Below are 11,791 nucleotides of genomic sequence, written 5' to 3' on the forward strand. Positions count from 1 at the left end.
GATGGGTCTGATTACTTCAGCGTTGACTGTGTAATTCCAGCCGCTAAGAGATGGATCCAGATGGGAAAAGCCCTGACCAAGGTCAGGCAACTAAAGCCAGGACTGCGTCCACTGCAGGGCCGGCGAAAGGCCAGTGTGTCAGGGGTTACGCGTCAGATGCAAGCATGCCTAGCCTATGAGAGATGGAATTGCAGTCAGGGAGGCTTTCCCAACCCTGGTCCACATTTGTCCGCACACTGCTAGCTTACCATATTTGTTCTGGTTTAGCACCTCACCAGCTCACTCAGAGCTCCCATGGGAGTCTTGCTGCCTGAATGTCGGGAAGGTAGGATATTCCCCTCCAATGCGTCCACATGTAGGTATCCATTCCCTGGGGGCCCTGGTCTTAGCATTTTTCCATCTCACCGTGTGACGCCTGGACTTAACAGCACTGTACCGGCTGCTGTGTTCACCAGCAATTGGCAGTGTTTGTTTTAGTATTATTTCAGCATTTGTCCTGGGAGGGGTGAGGTGGAAACTCCTGGGTTAGCCAGTTAAAGGGAGGTGATTCAGACACACTCGAGCGCTGAGTTTTCCTTTGCAGATTTGGTACGTCCAGGCAGAGCAGAAGTGCCTCACTTGTCCTGTCCGTTCACCGGCTGGCACACGTCCTTGGTAGCTGTTGTCCTTGCTTCAGATACTAGATTTCATTCAGGGTGTTCAAACTGGGGGTTTAGGGGGTTACAAGGGTACGATTCGTGGTTGTCAGGTGATGGTTGGCAATTCTAGTCTAAATAACCAGGGTTATAGAGTTTCAAGTTGTACTTTTGAGGGGGCATATCAGGATTGATGGCGGTGAGAAAAAATGTTCCATCGGGATGGGCATTCCTTATGCTTTTTAGAGTGCAGTTGGGTTATGGACTATCAGGTTGAAATCTCTTGAGCCCCTTCCATTACCCTTTACATACTTCTTAATGACCCTGCAGGGGATTGAGACCACGGTCCATTATATTTTATGGGGGTCAACAACCGAGGCCTCCACCTACGTAGCTTTCTGTCTTCCCACAACCTTACTATTGCCCCGCAGCTCATTTTATCATTATAGATAGGTTATTAATTATATCATTAGAAAGGGATCTGTATTAATTTAGTAAAAGGGGAAAATCTCATCTTCTATTCTTTTTTATTTGACTAATTGTGATTTTAAAGCGACAGTAATCGGCATTCTCTAAATGGCTTTACAGAGCTAAATGTTCTGTGAACAATCTTATTAGTGTGTGGATGCTCACATACTAGAAATAAGCGCTATTGCAGTTTTCAGGGACTGGTTTTGATAAACAAAACAGATTGGCGCAATTGGGAGGAGATTTTTTTTTGGGAGAGCATGACTGCAAGACCTAGGAAGGATATTGTAAAGGAACTAGCTGAGGATGTGAAACAATAGATCTCCCTCCCTACGCTGAAGAATGAGTCTGTGTAAGACTGAAACTTACTTGTTGTCAGTAGAAATTGGGCCAATACAAATTACCTTACACTTGTTCATTGTGGGCGGATGTGAGTGATTCCATAACGGGACATTTTTGTTAGTACAGATCTGATGGAAACGTCCAATATGTGGGTCAAGGAGGTTCAGTTGGAAAACAAATTGAGTAAACTAAACAGATAATCTGATACCAGACCAGATGGATTCACCCCAAGAGTTCTGAGACGATGAAACTGCAGGACTACTACTGTAGTCTGTAACCCTAGCCATCATTTAAATCCAAGGAGCTTCTGAACCAGAAGGTTGATCTGGAGGGTAGCCCATTTTTAAAAAGAGCTCCAAGGTACCCTGGGAAGTAGGCTGGATAGCCTGACTTCAGTACTAGAACAAATGGTTGAAAACTAATAGTAACAAGAAAAACATTGGTCAGATCACAATAGATGAACTATTTGTTGAGTGGAGAGAACGACGTCAGGTGTTAAGGAGATAATCATGCCTTTCTAATCAACTACACGCGGCTGTTGATGTTCGTGAGACGGGGACGCTCCACATGCGAGCGACACTGGTGTGGTGACGTCCGCGCCTTGGGGCTGCGAAGTGGGGGGATGACCAGGCTTGATGATAGGGTCACGGGTTTAGAGGCTTTTGTGCAAAGAAGAGCTCCTTGAGCAAGTGGGACCTCAACAAAGGCTCTTCCGAAGCAGTAACGACACAATCATTTAGTGGATAGATGGGGTGTTCCAGCGCCAGTGCAGAGGGAATGGAGATAATTGGCTCATAGGCGACTGGTAACTCGTTAAACCGTATAATACTAGACTCCAAACGGTAAGAATATGGTCAGTTTTCAAATGGAGAGTAAATAGTATTGTCCTAGGTCAGTACTGGGCCCAGTCCTCTCAATATATTCTTTATAATTGATTGGGAAAAAGGGTAAACTAACGTGGAGAAACTTGCGCAGATGATCTACACCAAAAACTTCACTCGGTAAGGAGCAGTTAATTCCAATTGGTGTCAGACGCGCGAAGAGCTACAAAAACAGATCCCTCCCACCATTGTAACAGTCTTTTCGAGAGTAGCATCGAGAAGTATACTTGTTGCGAGCTGTCGGACGCCCGTCTATCCTGCTATGCAGGGCTCCTGGCGTTCAGCGCCTCAAAAGAGCGCATGTCTGAACATAGAATTGATCCTTCTTTAAGGCCATGGGTGTCTGGCGTAACAGACCCGGATTAAGTGACCCAAATAGCTCTGGCTCTAGTGTTCTTCCGCAAGCAAGTCGGGTCAACGGTGGCAAACCAAAGTAATCGGTTCAGAGGATCTGGAAACAAATGAAGCTGTTTTGTGGAGTAGTAGGATGCGAAAAGCTGCAATGGCCACTAAACCATTGGACAAACAATCTCACTATACATTAAATGCTCGGGGTCTAATCGTGTTACTACTGCGTGGCCAAGAAGGAGGATCCCGGATTCGCTCATTGTGGATAGTTTCCTTGTCTGAAAACATGGCGCGCTGGTCGGATCACTCAATTGTGCAGCACGACAGGCGAATTAAAACGTGAACATGAACTATGTTAATGGGGGAAGGTCATTAAAGAGAAGGCTAGGCAGGTTAATGGAACATAGACCAGAATGAATGCATGGTAGAATTTTGGACCTTATATAGAATGCGTAAACCTGCCATGGTATGATCACCTCCTCTCAGAAACAATATGCTCATCATGCAGATTGATTGGTCACAACCACCCAAAAAAGATATATTGGAATTGGAAAGGAGTCTGCTGTCAGCTAAATGGCCGGCAAACACCAACGGAAAATGGCATGAAGGCGAGGCTTGCGGAAAATGCTGTTTTCCTGGCTCGTTGTCCAGAAACCTCCAATTCGAGAGGGAGGCATGGGAATGTGCAGAGACAAGGAGTGTGTAGGGTAGCGAACGTTTAACTCTGGAAAGAGAGATGCTGATGTGGGCCCGACATAGTCATGAGAGCGGGATCCATGAGAACCTCATTTGAGTAGGTGTGGAGAAAGTATAAAAAAAGTGTTAGCCTTCCTTCACACTGGCACTGGCTCAGCTCATACAGTAAGACACCTACGGGGCACACGCAGCCATATGAAACTAATAGGCCAGACAGTTCAATCAAAAACCGGCATTATACCAAGACCGATCACGCGTATTCCCGTATGATCAGGATGCCACAACACATACCCTTAACGTCAAAGGGTTTGTGGGTGTATGCGGCACTCCTTGGCCAACCGGAGAGGTCGTGAAGATCGTGCCTATGGGTCAGTAAACCAAACTGATAAAGGGGGCTTGATTCCAATGCAGTTAGAAGAAAAGATACCTCAGACTAGGATATAACATTGAGGGTTGTCCTGAAGCTCCAGTGAGGCCTCCAATGGTATAGCCAAGGCAGGATGGGCGAGTGGGGATGTGTTCCTACAGCTGTTTGCCAGAAGCTGGGATCAGACGGAACATGACCACAGTTGGAGATGAATACTTGATGATGCCTACCTGTTCGTTCACTCCCTCTGGCAATCTCATTTGGCGTTGCCCACCTCGACAATTAGCAGCATCATCTGGGGAGGGTAGAGGCAAATGGTAGGGACCATTGGGGCTAGGCCAGAATAGAATTTTGGTCTCACCTATGGATTTAATGCTGGGCGTGTCTTCTGTGTGAGACGTAAATATATCCTTTAGCAATATTCTTACAAATAGAGCCACTGCCTGTTGTCGAAACTACTTCCGCTATAAAGTGACCGATCTAACATGGTTCACTATACAGGCAGCAATGAGGCTTGCTGGGTGAAAGAGGTCACCAGTTGCATAGAAAGTTTGAGAACCACTGAATTAATCAGATGCAGGAACTGCTGGAACCCAGCAGCCCTGGTGGCCTCGCCAGTCCCAAGACGCCTGGGGCCACCAGCTCCCCACTGGTTGTTAATAACTAACAGAAGGTGCAGTACCGCCCTGCTGTGGAGGCCATCCCTCTGGCTAGCTCTCTGCTCTCCTTATCTACCTGCGCACATGCTACCTCTGCCGCGAGCAATCACCGCTTTCTCGGGCTGCTACTGCCTATCCACTTCAGGCTGGGAGCCGCCTCCACTCGTCTCGGCCATGGCCTCCCTACCCAGTTCAATCTCTCAGCACATCTTGGGGAGCAACCCAGGAGGGCAGGGAATATCCACCTGAGCAGTGCCAAGGCAGTAAAGAGTGTTCAACACAGCAGCAGGAAGGAATGTGCATCAGCAGCACATCATGGCTCAGCACCTTTGCAGCTTTCCCCTATTTGTTTTGGGGAATAGATGACATTTGTCCAGATGGCAATGGCACTCTTCGCCGACCGACATTCCCTGTGTAGGCCACTCCACAAGGAGGAGCGAGGACCACAGTCCTGGGAACCCTGCAGGGACGCATACGCCTTAGATTGACAACATGACTGCCTGGACTTTAAGTTTACACTCGCCTGGGGCACGCACAGGGCACCACCTCGCCTTAGGGCTCTGATGGATTGCAAGACTTTGCCAATACAGATGTCTGCGTGTGGTTACCTGATTGATGTTGACTGGAGTGCGAGAGTAGAGCCTTGTTGTGGCCTATGTCTGCATCTGGTGTTTGGCAATGGGAGCCAGTTTGTGCTCAGTGATGGCATGTAAGTGGCCATAGTCGCTAACAGCATGTCCACACTATAGTTGTGTTGTGTCATGTGTGCCTTTTATTTGTCTTACACGTTCTCATTAGGAGCTTTGAATGAATACTAGTCAACCTTTTCTTTATAACTCCAGATTAATGATATATGTCGGATGAGCCGACTGCCAAGTAATCACAAGTGTAGTACAAGACCGAATGGCAAAGAGGCTTTAGCCTGCTGTTTTGAACTGTACTGGCGGAGATGCTACACTGTCAGCTCCTGAGACACATGAAGAATGGTGGCTATTGCTGAAGCGCATGCTGGTCCATGCATGTTCTCATTGCCACCGCCCTCTTTAGCCAACCCTTTTCTCTGCCTTCTACTTCATTTTTGCTATTAATTGTCATCGGTTATATTCAGTAGAGTTAAGGTATAAATTGGAGTAGCTATCAATCACAACACTGCCCACCAATCTTTAGCAGCTATTATCCTACAACAAATGGTAAGGGTATGCGCACTTATTCGCTCACTTCTCAACTGGCATTAGAAAAATGATGGTCTTAGGTCACCCAAGGGGTTCCTCTGCGGCTAGAAGGTGGGTAACATTGTGAGATCCAGTCGGGCCTTAGACCGAGCTACAATCGAGGCGAAAAGATGGCCCGCCGCCTTTGCCTGGGCATTTGGCCTCCCTGTGTGGCCTGAGACTTGGGTCAGGCTTTATGCTCAGCTCTTTGGATACAAATGGAAGCTCTGAGCCCTCAAGAACACATAAATAATAAAGAGCACACTTTTCAGCCCACCTAATGTTGGTAATCTATCACTACCTGATATGCTCTGTGGTGGTATAGTTGCTCCAGGTTACTCATAAACTGGAGCTGAATTAATAGCACACTATCTTTTCGTGTATCAACCAATACAGGAGAGATCAATAACACTTGATTTTCTTACCGCGAAGCAGAACACAGGCCTATATAGATACACTTGGCCAACACCTCACGTGAATATGTCATTCGAGATAATCCCTACGAATTCACGCTAAATCAGGGTGAAAAGATGGTTCTTCTTATGACAAAGTGCAGAATACTATATCAACTAGAATTGGAAGTATTAGAACTAAAGTATATAATACTAACCATAGCTTGAGAATTTTACGCTTCTCTGCGATGGTAGAGTGGAAGTCCAGTATCCTTGCGTCTTCCGCGTTGTTCTCCAGAGTGGTCCTATGCCCTATGACTCATGCACTCTTTTGCGCAGGATAGGCTGGTGGCCGCCTGCCATCTGCAAAAGTCGGCGGGAAGATTTTTCTAAAACCCGCCCCAGACGGGCCACATTACCGGTAGGTGGTGTGTACTGCCGAGCGAGCTACTGGGTGCCGGGTCCTATGTGCTCGGCAGTTTTTACGGGCCCCTGGCTCGGGACCCAGTGGCCCCCTCACGTTCCAGCTTCTTACCAGTCGGGCTCAATGGTTCAGCCCTCATTGAAAGTGGCAGTACCCGGATTCCCAATATCTGCTTATCGCGCCTCCTCGACTTCCTGACGAATCACCGCGTAAGGTTCCTTTAGTTATCTCGATTGGTTTATCTTGAACTTCGACAAGTTTTATGACGTTTAGTCGGCTATTACATATCATGTTATTGTCCTAGTTTAAGGTCGTGAGTAACTTGATTGGGGATCTTGTAGCTGTCCCATATCTCTTCTCCCGCTAGTAGTGCTTATAGAACAGCCACTTCGGGGGTGGTTGGGTCTTTTGCGGTGCGGTCTCCAGATATCTTAAATTATCTTGAAATGCCAGGGACGGGTAATGCGGGCAGGGCACCCCGGTTGCACGCGTCTCGCTATATAGACGTCCCGGCTTTTGGCCTGTTCGTATGAACGACTGACAGTCGGGACAGATCAGGACAGGTAAGCCTGCCGTTGTAACTTATGATTAGGCCCGCCGAGGGGAGAGTCCTATTGGGCTACAGGGATTAAGTCTGGCTCGGTCGCGTGTCTCTGGAAGTCGTTTATCACTAAGAAAATAAACGCCAAGACCGGGAGAAGTACCTTAGATGGCACTGTTGAGCCCTAAGAGGACAGCTTGGTCCTTCATGGGGGCTCCGGTGTTTCTTTTTACCAGCCTGTGGGGCCTCTGGACCCGAGCGGCTGGCTCCAATCGGGCCCGGGCGTGGGAAAGGGGCAGCAAGCGCCTCATCTGGCCTGCGGTTATCGGGCTCTGTTATCTACCAAGGCTTCTTTTGGGCACCACGGCCATTAGCTTGCCGGCACCCATAAGTCGACTCCGGCACACCCTCTTCCCGCACGATCGAGGATAAGAGCTATCAAGAACTCTGTGTTCCGTGCACCTGCACGCAGCCAGCGAGCTTCCAAAGTAAGTTGGGCATTTGCCCCGCACCGTGCGCGAGACATCTGCTTGCGAGTGCACAGGGACAATTGTCGGCACCAGATATTCCTACTGCAAGGTCGGATGCCAACCGGTCCGCCACTCAAAGCGACATGAGGTGGCTATCCAGTGGACTGTCAGCTCCCTGCGGCGAGCCGGTGCGTTGAACCTTAGTAAAAATCCCTAGCCAGAGTGCCCTGCAGCGCTTGAGACTTTGAATCGGGTGAGCAGGATCTGGATTGGCCATGACAAGAGGGTGCGACACGAGGGCCATTGTGAAACGCCCTCTATCAGCACGCCGGAGGCCGGGGGCGGGTAACTACCAGTTCCTCCGTGCAGCTTGCACTTCGATAACTGGCCTCCTCATGTTGGGCATAGCGTGAGGTGCCGCACCCTAGTGCCAAGCACTAATTCAATGGTCGCGCCAAGATGTGTTCGAAGGGAGTATACCATCAGCTGGCAGAGATCGCAGTCCATATGGAGGGGAGCGTGGGAAGCTCGCCGGGTACCGGTTCTCCTCGCTCAGGTGGTCTACCCTGGTGTATTGATCAGCTCTCGCGCTGGCAGTGAAACGGGTTTGGTATGCCCGGTTTGTGCACGGACCGGAGCCGTCACCACAGCTACTCTTTGCAGGGGCATTGTTTTCAGCTTCCGGAGCAGCCGTGGCGTCCCACAGGGCTAGGGCCGTTCTACTCCTTTAGCGGGGCTTCTTCCCGAACCTAAAGCCGGGGAGAATCTCTGGTCGAAGCTCTACTGAGCAGGACAATCCTTCGGGTCTTCACAATGGCACCCCGGGCGGAGCCGTCGGAGCGGGCACGCGGTTGGCAACTAGCGATGGAGATTCGTCATTGGTGCTGCAGCCTCACCGTAACACCGCAGTAAGAGACAGTTTCATTGCAGGGGCTGGCTCTTCCGGAGACAGCTCTGTGGTTATGAGGCAGAAAAGGCGGAGAACGGGAAGTCGGAAAGAAACACTGTGCAGCACGTCCGCTTGGCCCCTTCCAGCATTTGGAGCTGCTTCTTTTGAAGCTGTATTGGACCGCCCAACCGTGAAAGGAATAACAAGGGCTGGCGGTTCCGCTCCTCTTCCTCAGCAGCGCGCTTGTGACAGGCCACCTGTAGATGAGTCTTTCAGTAGACTGCCACAGCCTGTATATAAGCCTAAGTTGCGGTACTGCATGTGTTTCAGATCTTTCCGCAGTCAGCACACGCGCAGTGGAGTATCCAGCGTCCTTTTGGCTGCTACACCTGCGTTTCATTACAAGGCTCGATCCATGAACAGTAGGTTCACCCTCGGAAGCCTTTGGCCTTCAGTTCGCAAATCGCTAGCACCAGCTGGCTAATACGTTTACCCTGGGATGCTCTGGCCCCTACATCCTCCAGCTTAGGCTGCCTGTAAAGACAAGTTTACAATGTGCCAGGACTGGAACGACAGTAGGAGCCCACCAGTGCCTGGTGCGCACATTCCTGTCTGGGAGTGGCAGCTTCACGCTGGCTCACAGCCACCGGCTGTAGACAGGATCCAACGCACCCAGGACTTCAACACGGCCCTGAGCTCAGCGCTTGGGGAAACTTTGGGGCCGTAGTAGCGCCGCGAGGAGGACTGGGCAGATCTCAGGCCCATCTCTCCTTGGGGGGTGGAGAGCCCCAGGAGAAGAGGCCCACCAAGTTAGGTCCTGTAGTTGAAAGCAGGTACTCTCCAGTTAAGTTGCTTGGTATTGCCAATGCCCCCCTGACTGGTGCTGGGTTAGCGGAGGTAGTGTTATGGTGCGAGGTTGGTTCTCCTTCAGCACTGGTTCTAGCACTATAGCCGCCCCTACTGCTCCTCAGAGAGGATCTACTCCCAGACTTTCTCCTCCCTCTGGGAAAGTCCGACAGTTGCGTACATAAGGCTCAAGCCCTATGAATGAGAAGCCCTGGGAGCCTAACTGGGGAGGGTCAGCTTATTTGGCGCCCCCCACTGACATTCAGGGATCCTGGGTTAACGTCATTCTCCATTACTATTTCCATACACTGTCAAATAAATATTCGCACATTACGTCCGTAAAGCAATTATACCATTGAATCCTTGTTCTATCCTATCCAAAAAACGTAATATAAAGGATGATCCCTGCGCACAGCTGCACAGACTCCCATTCAGGTCTTGTCGGGCGCTGGTATGTCTTGGTTTGCTCTGGGGTCCAGTACATGAGCTGTCAGACCTGTGGGCTTCTTGGACAGTCTTTACTTCACTGCATTCTTTCTCTCAAAGAAGATGACTCCTGTGGTGGCAGTCCTTCGCCCTGCTCCCCTTGCGCTGTACCATGCCCCCAGGGGCATCTGAACAGCCAATCCACCAGGTATCTTTGTGCATAGCATCATTTTAAAATGCCCTGTGGTAGCCTGCCCTGTAGACAGGTGATATTTTGCATATATTAGTGAGACCGCAGATGAAGTTCTGTGCTGATCAAGAGAAAGGCCAGGAATAGAGCCATAGGCAGCTTTCTCGCCAACAATAGGTCATTGCTCACTTATCTGCGGATCAGTGATGTAGGAAATCAAGACAATAGCACAGGAGTTGTGCCTCAGTATTTGATTGAGCCTTCATTGGTGCCTAAAATATGTTAAACAGACCGAAGGTTCCCAATCCTACCACTCCTATATCGTCAACAAACAGGGGGTCAGATGGAGAGGGAGAGAGGACTAGGTGGGCGCGGCACTTTGTGAGGGTTTGTCCGTGTAGAGGGACTTTTCTTAGCTCTATCGCCGTACTATGCTAAGTCAACTCCGGAGCAAGGCACCTCTCGGAGACGGTCACCTCACCACCTCACTCGGAACACTGTCCTGCCCCCATCCATCTGTAATCCGTACCAATGTATTCCTTGACGATCGCAAGTCCCTCCCAGGACACCACTCTTGCCCATCCACGGCTTCCTCCTTCATTGTGGCCCCTATTGCCATGGTCCTTGGCCGTGACTGGCCTATGGCCCGGCGACCGATCTGGACCGGATCGTGGTCTATTGTGGCGCGACGGCGGACGGAACGAGGAGGCATACGCCATGCTGCGCCTTACCTAGGAACGGAGAATCGGGAACCGATGCATAAACCAGAGCCAGCTGCCGATGGAGGTTGTTCTAACCCCATACGCAACACCCCTCGTCTCGATATCTCTGCCCATGGGAGCGATACTCGGGGCTTCCTTGGAAGTCCGGCGAGGTGGTGGACGCGTCATGTCTGCCTCAACCATCGACCACGCCTCCTTTTTTGACTCTCCTGTCGACGCGGAGACGACGCCCATGAGTTGTGCCTGGATCCCTACCTCACTCTCATTTATTACAGCAGTTACATGGGTGGCCCCCACAGCGGTTGCCTGGGAGCGGCGGAGACAAATAGATTCCAGCAAGTAGTGGAGGCCGTCGACTGCCAACCAGGAAAACTGAGGGACCGCAACCACCAAGAGATATGTTCCATGACCAGTCACATCCCCTGTTCCTTCCTGACTTGCCCAGGTGGCCCGGCGCCTACGGGGACCAGAACTCTTGCCCGAACCCTCGGTTATCACACCATGGGAGGAAGAAGAACGGTAACACTTCAATCCCCGTTCCCGATTGCCGGGACCCCTACACGTGAGTATATGCGTCCGGAGGAGCGGGATTTTTGGCGCCGAATGGGATACCTGGAATCTCGGGGACCCATGATTAGTGAATGGGTGCGGCCTGCCTGTGACAAAACATATAGAGAGATGCTTATCAAAGAGCAGCATCGGCCGAAAACCCTGTGTATTAAATACACATCAGACCGAGCAGGTGCTGGGGTTGTGGCAGCGTCGAACACAGTCTGCTAGTGCGCGCAACTAACAGTCCCACTCCCGCCCCTACTCCGACAACTTGCACGTGGAGACACGTTCTTCAGCTGCTGGACTCTGGGATACAGGCGTAAGCTCACCACACGCGGCTCGCGTCCAGGGAGGCTGACCAGCACTGGATCCGACAGCCTGTGTGGAACGGGAACGACGGGCCGACATTGTCGGTGCTGCAGCAGGTTCGGCTGTTCCTTCACTTGGGCAATCCAAGCCTCTCATGAGTTCCCTTCGTCTCTCCGCGCTGCGGTCGCCAGGTGGCCACGGATAAGCCGACAGCAGGAGTCGTCATGGTCGCCTTTCCTCCTTCTGACCCGTGAAGAGGGGAGGGTTGGGGGCGGGAGTCGACACTTCCGGGTGCCGGCAATGCCGGTGCCCAAGAGGCCTTGGTATAAAGTCCGGGGGCGCTGGGTTGGGACCAGAGCCACTTGGGCAGAGCCGGCCCCAGGAGTCGGGGCGGGCCAGGCTCGCAACCGGGTGCTCGCACGC

The sequence above is a fragment of the Chelonoidis abingdonii genome, chromosome 5, assembly GCF_003597395.2.
Source record: "Chelonoidis abingdonii isolate Lonesome George chromosome 5, CheloAbing_2.0, whole genome shotgun sequence".
Lineage (NCBI taxonomy): Eukaryota > Metazoa > Chordata > Testudines > Testudinidae > Chelonoidis > Chelonoidis abingdonii.